This window comes from Syzygium oleosum, unplaced genomic scaffold, assembly GCF_021117445.2.
Source record: "Syzygium oleosum isolate NSW1041296 unplaced genomic scaffold, Sole_v2.1 Sole_v2.08, whole genome shotgun sequence".
NCBI lineage: Eukaryota > Viridiplantae > Streptophyta > Magnoliopsida > Myrtales > Myrtaceae > Syzygium > Syzygium oleosum.
The window spans coordinates 8,991,401-9,015,356 of record NW_026607492.1 but is presented as its reverse complement, the minus strand read 5'-3'; the positions used below and the strand labels follow the sequence as shown (position 1 = coordinate 9,015,356).

Sequence of the window (23,956 nt, the reverse complement as noted above, 5' to 3'; positions counted from 1 at the left end):
GGTAACTACCTCAATTTCCGAGCATTCGTTGTTACTTTATGCCCAGAACATTCAAATGCCAGTGACTGTGTTCTTGCCTTTTCGCTAATCTGGCGCGGTTGGTTCATCTAAAACTTTCATAGGGCGAATCAAACTTCTCACATGCTAGTTGTGACATCCCACATTTCGTAATAGCATTATATAAATCGCTATCGGAATTGACCAAAGATTTATTAGAAAATTATCGAGATACTTCCGGGACGTTAATAATTAGGTACTTGATACATTATGACCCAAGAAAATCATTGGGATGCATTGGACAATTTAAGAGACTTATTATGTGACAATATGTATAAGATTAGGGATCAAAGAAGGTACATGATTAATGGACATTAAGCAAGGCCCCAAATGGACATTAGGTGCACTTGAATTGGACAATTGGGACACAAAAATTGTGCCCATAATACCCTTGCATGGCCGGCCACATGGGGTCCCTAATTTCTAGTTAATTTAATTTTTTTAAGCCGAATAATGATGGCTTCCCACCCCTTTTGCCCAATGGAATTTCATGCAAAATTTGAAAGAGTGTTAAACACTCAACTTGGGCTCATGATGGGGAAACTAATTATATTTTCTCTCCCCCACTTCCTCTACCCCCTTTGGCCGAACCTCCTCTTCACCCTCTCACTTCCTTCTTCTCATTTTCTCTCAAACACACACTCACTCTCTCCCTCTCCGTCTCGCCGTTCTCTCCCTCACTCACTGCCGCACCCTCACCGCCGAACCACCTCCGTTTCTACCCGTTTTCTTCTGTTTTTGGCGTGGCCGGCACCTTAGGGGAAGTGTTGCCAGTCCTAGATAGCCCAAGGCAAGGAGATGATGCTTGTTCCTAAGCCTATCCATCTCTCTATGCCCTTGGTTTTGCTTGTTTGTTGTTATGGATGATTTGTTTGGTCTTGCATGTTGGTTTTATGATGTTAGATGGGCGTGCATGTTGCTGTTCAGGTCTGATTTGAGTGTGCATGTGAGTGTACAAGGCCCTATTGGCCTTGCATGTTAGAGTTTAAGCCCTAAATGGTCTGGCATGTGTGTTCTATGGCAAGAACTTGTAGTGCATGTGACATAGATGGGTAAAGGTTGTTGAATAGAGGTGGAAATGGGTGTTGCATATCTATTCAAGTTACTGGGTATGAGTTTTGTTGAATCAAATTTGGTGGTTTTCCATTCGGATTCATTTCTTACTCTTTGTTCTGGAAAACCCAGATTCAGGTTCTCTATACCTCTTCGGTTTGTTATTTCTGTAGAGACTTTTGTGGACCAAATTTTAAGAAACTTCCTTCTTAAAAGTTGTTCCAAACATCTTTAAGTTTAATATAATTAATTTCATAATTTTTGGACTTGATTCGAGTAGTACGAAAGCCTATTTTCGACCCGTTCTAATCTGCCCAGAATTTGTTGTTTCTATGACCTCTACACCTTTTTGATTTTTCCACAAAGTTTTCTAGGACGATTTTGAACAAACTTCATCACAAAAGTTCTTGAGGACTTCTTCCTCTACAACATATAAAAGTTTTAGAATTTTTGGAGATGATTTGGATACGGTGAAGAGCTGATTTTGGGAAACAAAGGTTTTGTTCCAGCGAACAGCTTTTGGTCTGTCTTTGAGCTAATAAATGAGGTACTTAAAAAATATTTGGACTTTGAGTTCTCATGAAAAATGTTTAACCAGGTGTCTTTTATAACATATCTAAAATTTATAATTTTCGGAGTTCATTTACTATTTATTTTGAAAGGATTCCCGTTACTGTGCAAAATTGCTCAAATTTACCCAATTTCAAATATGCACCATTTTTCACGTGAAAACGTTGGAATCTCAATTTGATGTCTTCTGGAGATGTAATGTACATATTATGAGCTTTCTAATGAGATATGATAGACCTTGATTTGATGTCAAATGATGGGATAAATGAGGTTATTTATGTGATGACAGAATCTAGAATGTGCTGTGAAAGCTACTACGAGTAAAAGAATGTGATATTATGGTAGTGGCGTGTTGTTATGTACACATGAGTTGTCATATTTGCATGTTGTGTCATGTACTGGTTATGTATGAGATATTGGGGCAATGTTTATGTGATGCCTACGGTTGATGGACCATGGATGCCCCGACGGAGGGTTGTTGTTGTCAGGAGGAGAATGCCTTGGTTTTGAAAATCAAGATGCCCTGGAGTGTGGGATGATGAACCGTGAATGCCCCGATGGAGGGTTGTTGTTGTTGGGAGGAGAATGCATTGGTTTTAAGAATCAAAATGCCCTAGAGTGTGGGCTGCCTATGGTCAGCGTGCCATGGAAGTCCGGCTTGCGCGCTGGAAGTGACCTGAAGGTTGTACCGTGAGATGGGGGTGGACCCAATGATATGTACATCAATGCAATATGATTTGTGTGACATATGTGATACATGATTGCTTGATTCACCTTATTTTCAAAAGAAATACCAATTTTACTTGTTTGTCTAAAATGCAATTCATGTAGGTGTGTCCTAGGAATCAAGAGTATGTTAGATAGGTAGATTTATGAACTTGTTTTCATCTCTTGTTGAGCAATTGCTCACTCCTATTGATTTACCTCTTTTCAGATATTTAGAATGAATATCCCACCATTGTCCCAATATGGATCGCCCGTATACTTTGATAGCTCATGGGAAGATGTAACTTTTCCGACTTCTACATTGTTGTTTACTCGACATGTTTCTGTTGTATGGGTGGATGTTGGTCGGGCACCATTGCTACCGTATCATTTTGTTGCATGGTACGTCAAGTTTGGAGGCGAGCTGTTAGGACCTCTTCGGTTCATGGACAACGAAGGAAATGGTGGAAGCAGCGAGGAGAGTGACCCAATTGAGGAGAGAGACCCGGAGGAGACTACCGAGACTCAGCTGGATGGTGTTGGTGGAGTGTGGATGGGGATGCCATGTCAAGATGTCATAATTGTCACTTTTTGGTATGGATTGCGACGATGGGCATGATGTTAGTGGTGGCGTATGTATAGAGGCACTTAGTGACGGCGGGTAGTGTAACTTTTTGGGTCCCCTCATGCTGTCTTTTGATGGTGATGCCCATGTATGTAAATAGAGGAAGAAATGGTAATATGAAATCCCCATTCAGTCATGTTAATTGTAGTACTTGGGTCTTATCCATACTATAAGTCTAAACTTAAGTCTTAGCTTCCGCTTCAATTATATCACCAAAGATGATTAAAAGAACGTCGTATAGCTATGGGGCACACCTGGGACGTGACACTAGTGTCATAGTCCCGAGGTTCTCAAGGCTCGATGTACCGCGAAATTGTCCTAGGAAATGGAATAAGCCTTTAACTACTTCTTGAAAATGTATATTTGTAATTAAGATATTTAATATGGTAGATGGTAGTCTTATATTTGATAGGGAAGAAGATAGGGTGCTCTTCCCCTCATTTATATCATCCAACATTTGAGCAATGGAAATACACTCCCTTCCTGAACTTCTCTCTCTAAACATTCTCTCTTTACGATCCGAGTTGCCTAGTGAATGAGCGATCGATTCTTGAGAAAAAGGCTTAGCTTAGGCGACCCAACGAACCAAAGGAAGCTTAAGTTGCCACATGGTCTCGATCTCAAGTGTTAGGCTATGACAAGTGGTATCAGAGCACGAGTAGAAAAGAGTTTGTTTAAAGAGATCGATGAGCATATCAAGTGGTCGAGAGAATGTCGAACCAAGAGGTTACCGCTATTGCCATTGTTGGTGAGGCTCTCCAAGAGAAGGTCGTCCAAGAGAAGGAGACCCACGGTAGAGCCAAGAGGAGAGCCGCTTCAACGGATGTCATGTCCGCTGTCAAGGAAAGGTTCGCTAGAATGAAGACCACCGTGGTGGAGTATGTGGACGGACTAGATGAGGTGAAAGGGCGAATTGACGAGGTTGAAGAGACGTTCTGCCTCAAATTCGCGACTATCGTGAATTAATCCACAAACACCTTACACTTGGAGGACGAATCCCTCAAAGCCACCATCGAGGCTTTGAAGATGGAAGTCCTTAAGCTCAAAGAGGACAACTCCCACAAAGTTGAAGTCGAAGCTTTGAAGTCAGAGGTCCAAGAGCTCAAGACCGAACTAGTTTTGTGCAAAACTAGTATTACGTACAGTGCCGTATCCATTCAAGTGGCACATAAGGTGGATGTGCCAAAACCCAAGAAGTTCAAAGACAACCGGTCTGCTAAAGAAGTAGACAACTTCATTTGGAGCATGGAATAATATTTTGACATCATTGGCATTCAAGACGTAATTAGGGGTGAGCAAGATGGACCGCCCAAATCGAGACCAAACCGGTCGGTCCGATTCCCGGTTCCTAAAAGCGGAACCGGTTTCCGGGCTGTCCGGTTCCCGGTTCTAGAGTGGGAATCGGACCAGACTGGACTGACCGGATCAGACCGATAAATATATATATTTTTCTAATTTTTTCATATAAATATATATATTTATTTATTTATTTATTTATTTACTTTTTAAATACATATTTATTTAAATAACAAAAGAAGCATTTGATAGTTCATTTTTATTCGGCTCCAATGGGATCAACCCAAAAATGCTTTCATATATTGATCCCGAAAATACTTCCCGGTTCCCTCTTGCCTTTACCAATTGGTCTCATTGGAACCAGATCGTCGGTCCGGTCTAGTCCACGGTCCCAAGATTAGCCGGTCCGGTCCCCAATCCTAGAAATTGGGAACCGGTCCTCCTGGTCCGGTTCCCGGTTCTTGGGTTGGACCGGACCAGACCGGGAACCGCTCACCCCTAGACGTAATGGCCAAGGTAAGAAACGTCTCTATGTTCCTAACCAATAATGCCATGCTTTGATGGCGAAATAGGTGTGATGAGGCCAAGTGAGGTGCCAATCCTATCAACACGTGGGATGATTTCGTCAAAGAATGTCGGGATTACTTTGTTCTCTAAATTAGCAACGCAAGTATACGTATTGAACAAGTAATAAAGTGATGAATTAAAGTATCGTTCCCACAGAGATTGTAGACAAATCAATCAAATTACTTACTAAAGGTGAACAATTCTCAACTTTATCTAACCAATTAAAGATTTAATAAAACAATCGAAATTCTAGAGAAAACTAAATTAACTTATTACAATTGAAATTTCCGAAAGCTAAATTAACCAAGACAGCAAACCAAAATCGAAAATAGAAATTCACAAACTAAACCTAGAAATTTCGAACATAAAGAAGCAAGAAGCAAAAGACTTTGATCAAGAATTAAAAACGTTAGAGCATCCGATTTCACTTAACCAATCAAGATTAATGAACCAAGCTCGTCATGCAATCAAATTGAAATCATAGTGTGATGGTAGAACTTCCTAATTTAAATTACTATCCTTGGTCCGGTATAGCAACCCTACTTAGATTTAGCAACCCACACTTGGTCCATGTGAATTTAAGTAAACCTAAGTGCATTAAAATCTATGAATGTTCCCGGATTCAATAAACCACCCTCGATTTACTTACTAACGAAACCACACAAACAACCTAGTATATCTCTATCTAAGTTAAATTCATGGCTATATATCATAAAGCACTCGCATAGAATCTCCTTTCGGTTTCATCATGCAATAAAAATCATTCAAGTGGTGATCAAGCACTTCAAAGCATTAAGAACATGATATATAACTCACACATACGAGATCTAGAATTGCATAAACAAGTCTTGAAAATTAATCAATCATAGTTAAGCTACATCGTAGCTCTAACAACAAGTAGTCTAGAACATAATGAACAATAAACTAAAAACAATAACTAAATTAAACATGATGAAGAACTAGAACAGATTCACCAAGAATAATCCAATGCTTGATTTTTTTGTCGCCTTCTCCTCCTTCTTCTTCTTTTTTTTTTCTCCCCCTTAAATCACGTGTAATGTCTTTTTTTTTATAGACCTCCTCTTGCTTTCCAAGAAACCTTAATCACAATAGGATTGCAATTAAAGGTTCTTCCAAATTAGGACTCCTCCAAAAAATAAAATTCCTTTTTTAGCTTGGACTTTGATTTTCTTCCCAAAATAGGCTTGATTCTTCTTGATTGCAGATTTGCATGGGTTTGATCTCCAATTTGGGAAGCTTCTACATGATTTAGGAACAATTGGATTGTTTCGGATACTTTTGCGCGTGGAAAGCCGGCAAATTACAGAATTAGTCCCCAAGCTCTCTTTAACTTCAATTACCTACAAAAATTAATTAAAATAAATAAAGTAGACATCAATTTCAATTAAAACTAAGCAAATATTAAGTCTAAAATAATAAATAAACTCTATATAAAATAAAGTTATCATACTTCTTCCCCGAGTTCGCCCAACAAGAGGCCCTTAGCAAACTTCATTGCCTTGAACAAAAGGGTCACGGTCTGGGAGTATGTGAAGGAGTTCATCAAACTCAAACTCCAAATTCCCAACTTAAGGGATGAGGAGGAGGCTCTCGAGGTGTTCGTGGATGGTTTGAAGTCTTGGGCCAACTCGTGCTTAAAAGGCGGGATGTCCGGAGTATCTCAAAGGCACTCCCTGTAGCCGAGTCTCTTGCCGACCTCACCAAACCCGAATCCTCCAAATCCAAAGGAAATGGGTGGAAAATGGATTGACACCACGACTAAGACAAAGAGTACGAGGTTACTTGTGGTTGAAGAGATCAACTAGAAAGATCTTAGGGAGAAGGGCCTTCCAAAAAATCGAACCAAAAGTGGAACCGACCCCAAGGTGACTCCCATAAAGAAAGGGAGAGGAAGCCACCACCATCCCCTTGCTCCATTTGTGACGGCCCATTGGACCCGAGATTGTCCAAAGAGGAACATACTCATGGCATTACTCGCTATAGAGGAAGAGGAAGAAGCAAAGCAAGTAAAGAGAGAAGTGCGGTTCGGAACCGTAAAGATTCTCAATTCCATAAAGACTCAAGCACCACCCAAGAAGCCTCCAAGGACAAGTTCGCTATTCGTGGAAGTCAAGGTTAGTAACACAAAACTCTATACCTTGATTGACACGGGTGCATCAAATATGTTCTTGTCGAGCGAAGCGGCGAAGAGTTTGGGACTTCGAGTGGAACCGATCGGACATCGGTTCAAAGCGGTCAACTCGAATGATGTACTAGCCGTTGGCATTGCTCGAAGCGTGGAACTACGCATCGATGATTAGAAAGGCAAATTCTCTATCGAGGTAATTCCGCTTGATGAGTATGATCTTATTTTGGGTTTGGAATTCTTTGATAGCTCAATGGCCAAGATCGATATAAGAACCAAATCAATTGTCATGACCGAGCCAAAATGGCCATAGATGGTACCTATGATCTTTGGGTACATAAACCAATAGAATCTCCACGATATGACTCATAGATGAAAGACCGAGAGTTGAGGAACTCGTTGCCGAGTCAAGAGTAAAACCACAACCTTTGGAGAAGCCAAAGGTGGAGTTGGGGCAACCTACGCCGACTCAAAGTGAGATGCCGATCCATGCTCTTTTTTCCAAAAATAAATAACTTGCCGACCAACATGGAAATAGTCAAACTGAAGAAAGAGTTGCTTATAGGACGAGTTGGAATTCAAGAGCCGTGTAGCTAACAAGTCTAGAAGGAAAAGACCAAGCAGCATCGAAGACGGAAGAATCGACAACGTCCAAAGAAACTGACAATTCAAACAAAAGACACCGAGTCAAGAGCACCGAGGACATCGCTCAATTATTTGTGGTGGTCCCAAGTTTCTCAAGGCTCGATATACTAAGAAATTATCCTAGGGAACAAAATAAACCTTGAACTACTTCTTGAAAACGTATATTTGTATTTAAGATATTTAATGAGGTAGATGGTAGTCTTATATTTAATAGGGTAGAAGGTAGTTGAGAAGAGTAGATTTCCACATGTATAAATAGATTGTTCTTTCCCTCATTTGTATCATCAAAAATGTGAATAATATAAATACATTCTCTCCAAGAACTTCTCTCTCAAAACATTGTCTCTACAATCCAAGTGGGCTAGTGAGTAGCGATCAATCCTTGGAAAAAAAGGCTTAGCTTAGGCGACCCAACGAACCAAAGAAAGGCTAAGTTGCCACACAGTCTCAATCTCAAGCGTCGGGCCATGACACTAGGATGAGCTTTAGCTCTTCTTAGAGCGAGTTACTTGCCTCTTGTAGCACGATTTGGACCATGATTTTGCTACAAATATTGTTACGGAAATAAGCAATCGAATAGTAAAATAAATAGAACAAGAAAATAAATTTGGACACAAGATTTACGTGGTTCGGTCGATGTGACCTACGTCCACAGGGACAGCAGCACAGAATTGCATTATAGATAAAACGATATAACGGAGATTGCAATCATACTTGAGACACTCAGACACTTTCATTTTGTTTCTCAGCCCCCAATTATATTCAATAACTTACGCAGTGTTTATCCCCACAAGGCCTAACGAAATAATGTCTCAATCTCACTGAGAAATTAAACAAAATTTTAACACAAGATTTTCTTTGTTGCATAGAGTACTTGTTCGTGAATTTGCTTTACATCCAATTGGAGTTGTACAAAAAAAATTTGCTTTAAATTTGGCCCCCAATTGTTGTGAACAATTCCCTCTTATGAAAAACAACGTCGCATTAATAACCCCGAGTATGCCCATTCAATTTTATCTTCTCATTAAGAGCATGACGGCCCGTTCAATTTTATCTTATCATTACGAACAAGCAGAAGTATAAACTCGGGACAATTAAACAATTAAAATAAACAACGGGGTTACAACGAGCATCATGAGCAAACCTTGTATTTACAAGATGGCATATATATTACATAAGTGTATTTTACTAACCTCTTTCTACGGGCCTTTTTTCCTTTTCAACACACTACATATATCCGCGTAGGCTAGGAGAAATTCCTATCTCCTCTAGCGTGACTACAACTTCCAAAACTGATGTGAGACTTCCATGCCTACAAATCTGAAAAACAACGGAGTGAGTCGAGGACTCAGTAAGTAAAACTCACTAAACTCCAGATAGGAGGATGCCTCGCCATCGAACAAGCATATATCATAGCCACATCAATTGATAGTAGATTAATAGCAAAAATGCTTCAAACACACTCGTTTTTGTGCATAAGATGATCTTAACTTGCCTTTCTATTCAAGCAATAACGTCTCAACCAAAAGCATGCACACGAGGAATTCATTATCTCAACCTTTGGTACGGTTCTTTTAGAAATTCTCCGGGCAACGTCCCTTAATCAAAAGCGACGGCTATTCATTCAAAATCTATCGAACAAACAACAATGGTCCAAGTGCTCACGGAAAGCGGCACTTCTTTACAAATCCAACTTTAGGAAACACATATATATGAAACCTAAGTCTGACCCATTCATGTTGAACTTTCCTATTCAAAGTCCATGTTGGACTTTCCTATTTTTCCGTTTTCTTGTTGACTTCAATGCGCAAAATTGATTTTCGCAAATTTCAAACAAAGTCCAAGTAGGACTTTCATTATTAGATCACGACTCCAATAGACAAGAAAGGAATATTGTCTACTCCTTTTCTTTTCTTTTAAGTACATGATCAAGAAATCCATATACTTCACTTTGACCTAGTTTGATCACGGGCTCAACTTCAAGACATATTGTCAACAATCTTCACCTTAGCTTGACATTTGAACCAAGTTACAGTTGCTTCACTAAAATCTGAACTTCACTACTATTCTCCCGCAACCCCACATGGGCTTAACCGTCACAGACATTTTCTAAGTGCAAGCCTCATTTGAATTTCTCCATAATCGTGGACCTCATCAGAACACTAACTCCACTTGTATATTTAACTACTCTATAAGAATTCTCAAACACAAACTCCTCAACCACAAATAAAGCAAAACTATTGTTGCATCCATCATGTCAAGAGATTGAACACGCACCTTGTCAAACTCAGTAGTTACAACAACCGTTGCTTCTACATGCTCCACCTTGTTACAAGCACCATCTATGTCGATTATCGTGCTAGTACCCGCTACCTCAAGAGTTTCTGGTTGTAATTCCACCTCGAGCTGAGCATCGTCTAGATTCGGATAAACACTACTAATAACACTCATACCCAGAAGTATTGGAGACTCGTCAAACATAACTTCTCTACAACAAGTGAATTTTTAATTCCGAACACCACAACCAATAGCCCTTGTCACCTTGTGCATAGCCTCGAATCATGCTTTTCTTGCCCTCCCATTGAGCTTACAATCACTCACTTGAACATAACATGGGCAACCAACTATTATAAGAACAAAATAATCAGCAACGTTACCTAACCACTCTTCTTCGAGAGTCCGACATCCAATTGCAGTTGATGGGGATCTATCACTAGGTAGTTCACCGTACTAAGCACATCTGTCAAGAATCTCCTAGCCATACCAGCACTAGAGAGCATTTTATGAGTCGTCCCTAGTAATGTTCTGCTCATCAACTCTACAACCTGTTGCGACCTTCCGAGAGGTGAACCACCAATAGGAAAGGTAATGGATTACTAAGCCTAAAGACTTAGCACAGACTCTCCCAAGTCAATACCAACCGCAACTTTCGGGTTATGATTTAATCAATTTAACATGCAAATTAATTTAATTAAGAGTAGCCACTAATAAGTTATTAGTAGGTCGATTAGATATCTAAGTAAAGTGTGAGATTTCACTTTACTTCTGCGAACTATAGATTAATGGATACGAAGACTTGATTACGCTAGATAAATCTAATGCCCTTTTGGTACCTTTTCTTTTTATTTTCAAAAATATTTATCAAGTAGTCTTGGTTAATTTTAATTCTAAACCACTAACATGCAAGAGTGATCATGCGGGTGCATAATCAATAATGTAATACTCAATAAATCAAATCAATAAATAAATTGCTAAGAATAGGGCAAGAATCTAAACACCTCAGACAAGCAAAGCCCTATCAATTCCAATACTTGTTTTGCAAGATGTCAGTTAAAAATGCATGCATAACCTAAACATGATTTCTAAAAGCTTGTGTAATTTTAACTAAGTTTTTTGTTTTTTTTTTATTTATGAAAACTAAGTTGCATGTAATTTAATTTTACCATGCATGAATTATTAGACTAATGACATGTAACATGACCTAATGCGAATGATAGGTAAAAATTATGAATTAATTTAACATAATATGCAATCTAATTCGGATGTCCCTAAACATGCAATCACTAATGACATGGCATATAATGACATGACAAGTGATGACATGGAATTTATGCAACTTATTCTATATGACATATTCATGTTATTTTTATAATTTTCTTTTAAAGCTAAAATATAAAAAAAACTACCTAAAATACGTGATTACCTAATTTAAACTTATGAAATAATTTAGATTAAATCAAATTCTAAATTAGACAATTTTCTAATTTACTACATTGATCCTGAACATGCAATTTTAAACTAGGAAATTAAACTATCCTAACATGCAATGCAATTTTTTTGTATCTTTTAGATTAGGAATATTTCTTAAGATAAATATCATGCAATATTTCAAACTACATAAACAGATATTCATTGAATTCAAAATATGTGACCATCACTATCGGCAATCCGATCTTAAGTCTTAAAAATCAAAACCCCCATATCACACACGACTCGAAACGAGAAATTTCCCAATTTGGATAGTGCCTAAAAATCTTAAGGAAATCACAGTTAGAATCAAATAATTCAACTCAAGCAATTTGAATATTCAATTTGACAACTTGAGAAATTACCTAATTTGGAACTTAGACTCTAGCGAAGACCGGCAGTAATTCACGGCAACCGGCAAGAGATAGTGACGATAACCGACAACGGAGTATGACCGCGGTGAGAACTCGGGCACGGGACAAACTGCGACGGCGTCGGTGATCTACATTTTACGGTGGGGGTGCTAGAGTATTGCTGCAAGGATGCCGAGAGTGGCTGTTCACGGTGGCAAGGTTCGTTAGGCGCAACAAGGACCAATTGCGAGCGAGCGGGAAACCTGAAATTCGCTGAGCTTGACTGGTACTTGGCTATGGAAGACCTGAAATATGGAAAATTCAGGCGTGACAAGAACAGTAACTCGATGGGTGGTGATATCGGGCACGTCGGGTCAGCAACTGCAGGAACGTGACGCCGTGAAGATATATTTTTTTTCCCAGCGAAGAGAAAAACCCTCGTGAGCGAAGATACTTTTATTTTGGGTTAATACCATGAAAAAACTCAAACTGGTATACCTGTGATAATTTTACCCAAAACTAATTTTTTGACCACCAAAAATCCCAAACTGGTACACCTGTGACAAATTTACCCTCAGTTTGTTTCCATTAAATTTTACTATCAAATTGCTTTGTTAGATGACATGCAGCAGTTGACTGATGTGTCAGTTTTATGTTTTACTCTCCGTTTGTCACATGTGTACCAATTTGTGATTTTTTGTGGTATTAATCCAATTTAACAGAAACTAACGGAGGGTAAATTTGTCACAAATGTATCAGTTTGGGGTTTTTAGTGGTCAAAATATTAGTTTGGGATAAATTTATCACAGGTGTACCAAATTGTGATTTTTTATGGTCAAAAAATTAGTTTGGGGTAAAATTGTCACAAATATACCAATTTGAGGTTTTTCGTGGTATTAACCCTTTTATTTTTGCAGGCCTAGTGCAATCCCCTCTTCCATATTCGAGAATAAGTATATATTTTTTCACTTGCTTTTGGGAAATATGATTCTAATTGAAGCCAATTATCTTCCCTTTCTTACCGTGAACAAAGTCATGAGTATACCCCATAATATTACCTTCTTTGTCGCTGAGTTGGTCCCCACAATTGACCGAGAATTCCTTTCAATTGATATATTTTGTGATTTTGCTCTTCAAGTTGCTTTCCTAGTTTAGAACTACATGCGCAAAGCACATGTGAAATTTGTCCAAGCAAATGGGCTAACCAAATTTCATGTGGGTTTAGTTCAAATAATCTAATTAAACTCAAAACCTCACTATTGTAGTTTTTTTTTGGTTGGTCGAACACTGACGTAATTTATGTGGGCTTAATTAAAATGTTCCTAATATGCAAATACAAATGAATAGTTTTTTGGTTAGGGATTAGGGTTGATTCCTAAATTTTTATGCAATAGATCATTAAATGAGTCACCAAAATTTAGGTGTCAACACAGTTTGTTATGGTTCACTGGCACTAGTGCGATGTCTCACTATGCATCCTTCATGCAGAATTCATTTAACATCTTAGAGTAGAACTCCATGGTAATGTCAGTCCGTAAATGCTTAATCGTCTTATTAGTCTCTTTTTTTATCAATGCTCTCAACTGCCTGGTCCTAACAATAGCATCAAACTTGTGCCTAAGCACAAATATTGAGGTCTTCCTTGAGTAATCATGCACAACTATTAGCATAAATCTGGTACTCTTCCTTGAAGGAAACCGTGACAGCTTGCGAACATTCAAATGAATCAATTCTGCAATTTCCATGATTTCTCTAACAGTTGAACTGCACTTTCCGCCATTTGCTTAAGTCACAGCACCTGCATACATTCAGTTTATTAGCAACATAACCATATAGCATATTCATTTCGCTTAGAACTTTCAAGTTTCTCTTACCAATGTGCCCCAAATGCATATACCACAATTCAGACTCTCGAATAGATGCATCCGATGTCTCCTTGACGAAATATGTCACTGTCTCACCTAGAAGCTCATACAAGCCATTATGCTTGATTCCTCTGATTGCATTAGGGCACCTCAAACAACTTTTAGAACTCCACTTTTTGAAATATACCGACACCTAGCTAAATCCAAAGCACTCAAGGAAATTAGATTCTTCTTCAATTCCATAACACACCTCACTCTAGTCAATATTCTCACAATATCATCATACATTCTGATTTAGACATCACCAGCACCTACAATATCGCACACAACGTTGTTCCCTAATTGTACTTTACTGTTATCAATGTATTGATAAGTAGTAAACCAATTCATATTTGGTGTAACGTGAAATGAACAATAAGAATCCATCCATCAAATGATGAATCTTTAGTGACAGACAAGATATAATCAGCACTTTCTGAATTACAGTCAGCTACAACTGCAACATCATTAGTAGACTCCACTCTAATTCCCTTACCCTTGTTATTCTTTAGCTTAAGGTAATCTCTTCTAAGATGCCCCCTCTTGCCGCTACTCCAACAGACAGCACCAACAGTCCTAGACTGACTACGTCTATTCAGGTTTATACTACTTCTAGTAACACGAGTACTAGTTCTTCCTCTATTTTCACCTACAAAAGTAGCCGGCACAGGTTCACCACATTCTCTTCTACAAATGTTCTCACTCAAAATCAAATCACAAACCTCATCAAATGTCAAGCCCCACCATTAGCGACCCTCGTTTGAGTTTTCCTTTTTTTTTGTTTTTTGTGTTTTCTTTTAAGTTTGCTTATTTTTAATATAATTTAAATAAAACTTGCATTGAAAAATCATATTTGGACCAAAGTGACATCGTTTTAGCCTTGTGTTTCATGTTTTAGTCACGTCATCGCCACGTAGGAGAGAGAAAATAATAATAAAAAGGCTGCGTCAGTATTTTCCGTTAGCCAAGTTGGACGAAGAATGACTTGATTGCACAAATTTAACAAGTTTTAGGACTTAATTGCACTTTTTGAAAGTTTTCGGACTCAATTACACTTTCATGATAAGTTTTAGGACTTTTAGTGCACTTATCCCTTTCTTTTAAGTCCATGATCAGGAAATCCATGTACTTCACTTTGGACCCGATATGATCACGAGCTCAAACTCGAAAAATATTCTTAGCAAATATATATCTAATAATGTCTCTCACAATACTTCTTATCAATGTGATGCAATCATACCCGTCGCTTAAAACAACAATGAATGGCTCATTAAGTCTTTAGCTTCAAAATCAAATTATTTTGTTGATAATTGTCGAGGATTAAAGATAGGGTCCAAATGCATAACTTTAGGGTCCAAATGCATAGCTTTAAATTGTTTCTTGAATGATACTAAGCAGGTATCGTAATAGGGATCTTCACATACACGGGATACACGCACATGAGAAAACAAACAATGTGCCTTGCGACAAACAAATGGCAATGAAGAACTCCACGTCATGAATTATGCCATCTCCAAGGAAAGTCTACAGAACACAAACTTTTTCCTTCATTTTTTTTTATTGTCCTTAACCTTTTCTTTTTCACTAAAGTGAATAGAAAGACTTTGGAATAGTGAACAAAGGCGTGATAGAAACAGAAGTCGCCAAAAGAAAAGAGCCCAATAATTGATTAGGCGCAAGAGAGAGCGCACTATTCCTACTTTTAAAAAGATTCCAGTTTCATTTAAGCTATAAAATACTACTATGATAGTTTCCCCATCAACAAATATTCGTCTATTAATTGCTATCAATTTGCAAATCGACAGGTCAGTCTTCTGATTCTTCTTAAGCCGAGCTCTTCTCAGTCTTGTCCATGGCGAGAAGTGGATCTCCGAGAGGGAAGATGGTGACGGTCCTGAGTATTGACGGAGGTGGTGTGAGAGGGATCATTCCTGGCACGGTCCTCGCCTTTCTCGAATCCAAGCTTCAAGTAATCGCACCAACTTATTTTATTTGTCAATGTTTCCTTTGTAGATGATGTTGGACAACGACTATCGAGTGTGGCAGTCGCCCATTCTGATCACACGTCTGGCGTAAACAGCTGGATGAGAGCTCGGTGAGGTAGCTCACGAAAGCAGCATAAGCTACTGAGGTTTTGATGGTCCTCCAGCTGTGGAGAAAAGCATCTTATGAAAATAGCAGCATCCCCTTTTACATTTGCAGCTGCTGTTAGGAAGCAATGTCAAACAGTGTCATAGAATTAACATGGGCATTGCTAATGTGTATGAACAGTGTTCTTTTTATGGTGATCATAGCAGTGGTTTAAAGTTGATGGAAATTACAGGAACTGGACGGATTGGATTCAAGAATTGCAGATTACTTCGACAAAATTCCAGGGACAAGCACGGGTGGATTGGTGACGGCCATGATTACAGCACCAAATAAGGACCATCGTCCCATGTTTGCAGCCCATGACACCAATAAATTTTACTTAGAGCATTGTCCTAAAATATTCCCCCAGAAAAAGTAAGTTATGTTAAACTCTTTTCTTCTTTCTTTGAATATAATTCTTCGAGTCGTGTGAACATTCAAGCAATAATCTAAAAGGGAAAGTCGGCTTTAAATTCCTGTAATGAGATAAACTAGTACTATGTTCGTTTGTTGTGCAGGCGTGAATTTTTCATTTGAATAAAATCGGAATATATGTATTTTAGTGTAAATTATTCATCATATTGTATACCATTTCATATGGATCTTCCTCTTTTGAACAAAATGAAGGCGGAATTCTCAGTTCATATTATATATTAATTATGCAAAATATCAACAATTAAAAATTTCCTAACTTTTGTTGTCATATGACATAGGAAAATCTTATATGTGATCAACAACATTATTTCAATACTGAGAGGAATTATAAATACATTCCAAGGAAATACTCAACAGGAAAAGTTACAGAAAATCTTAGGAAACAAAACTCATGGTACTTCATGAGACAAGCACAAAATGAATGGAGAGTGCGTGCAAAGTACTCCTTGCAAGGAGAATTATTGATCCCTTACAAATTAGAATCGTATGTGCCACTTTTAGAGACACTCCCTAAGAAGAGCTTCCTGTTATATATTTATATAGATATTATTACTGAAAAAGGCAATGATAGAAATAGGTAAAGTCTATAAGAAAATTGATGTATCAACTATTTAGTGATGTTTGGTAATTAATCAGACATATCAAGTCAAGTCACATTCTACTAATTATTAACATTTGTATTATTTTTAATTGGGTAGATTTTTTTAATCAATTGGACTCGGATTTGATATCATCGTTCACTATATCCCGGTCTCAAGAACGTTTCTAATGTGTCTTATTTAACTTTTAAACAGTCGCAATAAGATGATGAATTCAATAAGAAGCGTGGTAGGCCCAATCATGGGGCCCAAGTTTGACGGGAAGAAGTTGCGATCCCTGGTCAATGGCTTGCTCGGAGACACCGCTCTCAGTCAAACCTTGACCAACGTCGTCATCCCGGCTTTCGACATCAAGCTTCTCCAACCAGTTATCTTCTCTACCGACGACGTAAGAACCCGAACTCGGCCACATAACCCTGATTTCGCCGACTCTAGATAGATTTCGATCCTTAATACAGTTGGTTAAATATGAATTCCCTTATGTCTCTTTTGAGTTTCTTACAATTGATGGGGGACAGGCAAGAATGAATCCTCTAAAGAATGCACGGTTGGCGGATGTTTGCATCGGCACGTCCGCAGCTCCCACATTCCTCCCGGCGCACTACTTCGAGACCAGAGACGAGAACGGGAAGACACGTAGCTTCGATCTCATTGACGGTGGGGTCGCTGCAAATAATCCCGTAAGTGCATAAACGAGGACTTTGGTTCGGGTATAAATTTAATGGCATTGCCGCAGGTACTCTCCCTATCAAGTACTTGGGTGTTCCTCTTATTACTAAAAGACTCACCCACTCAGATTGCAAAAGCCTTACTGATAAGATATTCAAGAAAATTGAAAGTTGGGGAATGAAGCATATGAGTTATGCGGGTCGGTTACAACTAACCAAATCGGTCCTTATATCTATCTGCACGTACTGGATGCAAATGTTTCTTCTTCCGAAGCAAACTATCTATGAGATTGAGAAAAAGATTCGCCACTTCCTATGGGTTGGGTCTTCAACAAACCGTGGATCGTACAAAGTTGCATGGCGTGTAGTATGCTCACCCAAAAAGGAAGGAGGGTTAGGATTGCCTGATTTGAACCTATGGAACAAAGTGTTATTAGGGCGCACAATGTGGAATCTTATCAATCATCCATCTTCTTCACTTTGGAGCTCCTGGGTCCACAGTACAAAATGCAGAGGAACCCCATTTTTGCAGATGGACATGAAGGGTAGTATGGCCTGGAGTTGGCGATGTCTTCTCAAACTACGTCATGTCCTAACCCCAGTCATGTCTAATCCAAGATATTGTTGTCATGATGTCTTGGATGAACTTAGACACGAGAGTCCGGCTGTGGAGTGGTATAACTTAATATGGAGTAGCGGCGTTAGCAAACACAATTTTATTGGTTGGCTAGTATGTAGGGATAGGCTTCCGACAGCAGAGATCATATCACGGTGGATGACTTCAGTCGATGTTCAATGTACCTTCTGTAGGGCAAGTATAGAGAACACGACTCACCTTTTCTTCCAATGCGAATGGACAGGTAGCATCTGGCGTAATATTCTTGCGCAACATGGGATTAGGCGTAATGTATGGGGATGGAATGAGGAGCTTCAATGGATGGTTAGAGCAACAAGAGGCAAAGATTTGGCAGCGAAACTCCTCAAAGTATCTTTCCTAGCGACTGTATATTGCACTTGGATGGAGCGCAACCATAGGCGGTTTCAAAACAATCCAACTGACATTCAGATTATTTTGGCGAAGGTGCGGAAAAATGTAAGAGGTAGAGCTTCACTATACAAAAAAATCAAACCTTCGCAAGCTAACTTTGTTTTAGCTACTTTACGGAGACTTCCTACCTCCATATTCTCGAATTATTAGTACTAGTTGTAATGCCGGGGAATGCCCCTAAGCTGCTGTACATCATCTGTTATATACTACTTATATTTTACACCAAAAAAAAATTTAATGGCATTGCACTGATATTATTTCCTAAACTTTTATAAGATGCGCTAGTTCGGTGTCTGACTATATGACAGTAAATTACAAGCAAAGTATTTCTTAATTATTTTGAAACTTTAAGAAGTTTCATCTATTATAAAGCCTATCACAAGAAGTCAGGCCAAAATAGAGAAGAAAAGAGAGAACTAACAATATGCAATTCTGTGTTTTGCAGACCCTAGTTGCTCTGAGCCACATTAAGAGAGAGATTCTCTTGCAAAACGAAGAGTACAAGGACGTAAATCTAAGAGAGACCGATCCAATACAAGTGCTATCACTCGGTACTGGTGCGCCTAAGCATGAAGAGAAGTATAGTGCGACCAAGGCCGCCAGATAGGGACTTATCAATTGGAACTTTGACAATGGTTTCACTCCGTTGGTCGACATCTTCAAAGATGCGAGCTCCGATATGGTTGATATTCACTTTTCTACTCTCTTTCAATTCTTAGATTGCAAGCAAAATTACCTCCGGATTCAGGTATGAGATGTATTACTAGCATTGCGTTTGGTTCATGAAACATCGTTATTTTAAAGCTTTAAACTGGCTCATGACTACGCCACTCATTTTGAAATGATTTCACGCGAGCTACTTCGAAACAGGAGGACAACTTGATCGGAAAAGAATCATCGGTTGATGTTGCGACCCCAGAGAATCTACAGAGGCTCACAGAAATAGGGCAGAAGCTATTGAAAAAATCCGTGTCGAGGGTAAACTTGGAGACCGGTAGGTTCGAAGTGATTGAAGGAGAAGGGACCAATGGAGACGCACTCAGTCGCTTTGCAATTCGGCTCTCTGAAGAAAGGAAGAGGAGAAAGAAGTAGGAATTTATACGTCCAAAAATGATCTGTCGTGATTCATGATGCTGCTACTCCGATGAATTCGAGATAGCTTATTGGATCTTCCATAAAAAAATATAATATCATGAGTAAAGCTCTTTGGGATATTGGTAGACTTTCTTGTCTTCATCAATTATGAAATTTTGTAATTTCAACCACGATGCAATTTAATTGAGTTCCAGTAGTTTAAGGTTATCCCTAACTATGTTATTATTTACGAAAAATTTAACTGAAGTCGTAATAGAGACATAATATGCAAATCGAGAATAATGCATGTTCAATGTACTGGAGAGAGAAAGTAAGAGTACACTTGAAAATATGGGTGTTTGTTGACGCTTCTAACTTTTAAAGTGGAGAATTACATTTCTATAAAATTTTAGACACCTAAAATTGTTCAAAATACATGTTATAGCATTTAAAGTCATTCCATAACTTTTCATAAATTTTTAAAGTATTGTATGTATTTTGGAGGAGAATTCAATTGTGGCTTAGGGGGTTGGCTTTAAAACCCAATAGAATAAATAGTCATTCCTTCATATAGGAGATTCTACTGTGGCAGTGGAATTGCCTAATGTTAACATAATCAAGCTCCACCAAATCAGAAACCAGATCTTCTGCATCAATCGTCAAATCAGTTATTTAGTTTCCATTTGTGATTCCTTAATTGTAGATATTGTTCACCTTGTAAAATCTTATAAATGCAGGAGGTTGTATCAATGGAAATACACGATAGGAATTATAAACGACAGGAAAGATTCTTACTCCTTCATCCTTCTTCTTCTTCTTAGAAGTTCCTTCTTCGTCTCAACATCATGGATTTTAATAATTCTAACATGGCATCAGAGCCATCCAGCGAAAGCTCTCAATCCAACACAAACCCAATTCCTCCCTCCTCAGAATTAACCGTTGCCGCTGTCAATCCTCACATTGTAGCACCCAACTCGACATCCAGCCTCCATTTTGGGGCCCCACCTACCATAGGAGAGAAGCTCACTAGACAAAATACCCACTCTGGAAAGCTCAAATTTCTCCATACCTACAAGCAACCAACCTCCTCTCTGCTTTTGATGGCTCAGAACCAGCTCCTTCGCAATACATTCCTCATGCATCCAACAACACCGCACCGGTTCCTAATCCTGAATACAAGGCATGGCGAATCCGTGACTCGATTGCGATGGGTGGATCCTCAATTCATCCACCTCCCCTGTCGTCGACCAATTGACAAACCACACCTCCGCAGCAGCCATCTGAAAATACCTCTCCGAGTCTTATGCAGCACAATCCACAGCACGGGCATCGGCTTTGTGGCTTCAATTTCAATCCATCACTAAAGGAAGCCGCACAATCACAGAGTTCCTTCAAGAGGCGGCCACCATCGCAGATCAATTAGCCACCATTGGAGAACCTCTCTCAGCCAACGAATACCACACTCACATCTTCCGTGGTCTTAGCCCAGAATTTTCCAAATTAGACACAACGATCTATGTCATCTCTCAATCAGGGGTACTCTCATGCGATGCTCTTCACGGATTGCTGCTTCAACACGAAGGAAGACTAGAGTTGAGCAAAATGACCTCCAATGCTCCTCCACCTGCTGCATTTATATCTCACCAGACACGATTCAAACCTCAACAGCCTAAAGGAGGCTGTCAAAATTTCAGCCCATCAAACGCAGGACCATCCAACACCAACCCACTTCTGTCGACACCAATAAGTGCTTGCAACTACCGATCGTTTGGTGGAGGTGGCAAGCAGCGCAATTCTAGGCCATTCTGTCAGATATGCCGCCGCCAAGGCCATCGAGCCAATAATTGCAAGGAGTGCTTTAATCCCCAGTTTGTGACACCACTACCACCTCAGGTAAATTATTCAGCCCCAACCGAAGCTACTCAACCAGTGGCCTATTATGCCCCCCCTGCTACTCCACCTTCTGCCATGGATATCCAGTCTTGGTATCCTGATTCCGGGGTCACCCACCATATCACTAATAGCAGTTTTGGCCTCTCACAGGTCGCTCCGTACACAGGGAACCAATAATTGACTATGGGTGAAATTTCTCTTCCTATCACTCACACAGGTACATTCGTGCCTTCATCAAGTCCTCAATTCTGTCTTTTCGATGTTTTGGTTGTTCCTAATATTACAAAAAATCTACTGTCAATTTCTAAATTTTCTCGTGATAACAATTGTATTTTCTTGTTTTACCCTACCTCATTTGTTACTCTGTGTGCTCATACTGGTCAAGTATTCCTCAGAGGTCATCTTAAGAACGGTCTATATCGGGTCTCCACCTCTGACATGTCTCCTTCTACCTTTCTTAGTTCCTTAAATTTGTGGCATCAATAGCTGGGTCATGCGTCATCAGATAGAGTAGCCCGTCTCCTTCAGTCCATACAAAGTAAACTTTACAAGTCGTCTCCCTCACATTGTACGGCCTATGCTCTTAGCAAGAGTAAACGCCAACCCCACCCCCCATCCCCGTCTAGAGCTAAATTTCCTCTTGAACTAGTTCACTTTGATGTTTGGGGCCCATCCCTTGTCACTTCTGTTTTAGGATATAAATATTATGTATGTTTTGTCGATGATCATTCCCGTTTCACTTGGTATTATTCCTTTACCACTCGTGATCAATTTGCAAACATTTTCAAGGCTTTCCACAAAAATTTATCGAAACTCAATTGCAGCATCAACTTCAAACAATTCAGTGTGATGGTGCACCAGAATTTCACTGCTCTATTGAAGTGCGCAACCATCTCCTCTAACATGGTATACATCAGCGAGTATCTTGTCCCTATGCCTCATTTCAGAATGGCACAACAGAACGCAAACACCGCCACATTGTCGAGACAAGCCTCGTACTTATGTCTCTTGCCTCAGTTCCCTACCAGTTCTGGGAGTATGCTTTTGAAATGGCTATACATCTAATCAATAGGACTCCGACTCCTCTCCTCAACAATCTCACACCCTAGCAGACACTATTCAAAAGCCACCAAAGGCATCACACCTCAGAGTTTTCGGGTGAACAGTTTTTCCATATTTGCGTCCTTATGCTACTCACAACGCTGCATCTTTCTTGGCTATCCTCCGGGGTACAAAGGCTATCGATGTTACTGCCCACGAACTGGTAAGATCTTCATTCCAGCTAATGCAGTTTTCAATGAGAACACCTTTCCATTTAGAGACCATCTTCTCCACCATCATGCTCTGCTCCTCCTCCTCCTACAAATGTGGTACTGCCTCTACCACCGACGGACAACTCTGAACTTCCCTCTACATCTACAACAGTAGATCCTGACTCTGCATCCGCACCGTCTCTCTCACCAACTCCATCCGCAACTCCCTCCACAGCTCTGGAGCCTGACACTTCCAACTCCCCTACTTCGGCCACTTCCACCTCAGTCCCAGCACATCCCATGGTCACTCGGTTGAGAGATGGCACAATTCACTAGCGAATACTTACAAAAAATCAAACTTTTGCTCTAACTGCAGGCACACAGACTCCCATCAAACCTACTTGCTTCACGTAGGCATCCTGGGATCCAAATTGGCGAGTAGCTATGGCGGCAGAATATGACACCTTACTCAAAAACGGAACTTGGGAACTTGTACCACCACCTTCACATGTCCGCCCCATCAGCTACAAATGGATTTTCAAAGTCAAACTCAGGTCCGATGGCTCCCTTGAAAGGTACAAGGCTCGACTTGTTGCCAAAGGCTATCACTAACAACTAGGAATCGACTATACGAAGACATTCAGCCTAGTAGCCAAACCAGTCACCATCTGCACAATCCTTGCCGTAACTTACTCCCGAGGATGGCCCATTCGTTAACTAGATATCTCCAATACTTTCCTCCACAGTCACTTATCTGTAGAAATCTACATGATGCAACCTCAAGGATTTGTTGATCCCTATCGTCTGACTCATTATTGACACCTGATTTTTAGCTCATTTTTTCTATATTTTCAAAAATCTCAAAATTAGGACTAGGAATCTTGACCAAGCCTAGAAATATATTTCTAAACCAAAATATAATTTTTTAGCATTTTCCTGAATTTTTCCTTAATTTCTTTTAGTCAAAATAAGTAAGAAAATTAAGAAAAATAGCAAATGGAATCCGAAAATTCCATAAAAATAGTCATTAGTTTTATTTTAAATACAATTTCATTAATACATCATCAATTTTGAAAAATCTCAATCGGGCATATGTTTTTCCCAAAATTGGGCAAAATTAAACCCGAATTGAACCAAAAATGCAATTAAATTTTGGCTAGTCATTTTTAAGTAATAGTATCTTCACAA

General features: G+C 39.3%; 1 pseudogene; it reads left to right on the top strand.

Moving 5' to 3' along the window:
- Window positions 1-15,453: 15,453 nt before the first annotated feature.
- Window positions 15,454-19,850, top strand: LOC115690126 (patatin-like protein 2; annotated as a pseudogene).
- Window positions 19,851-23,956: the final 4,106 nt, after the last annotated feature.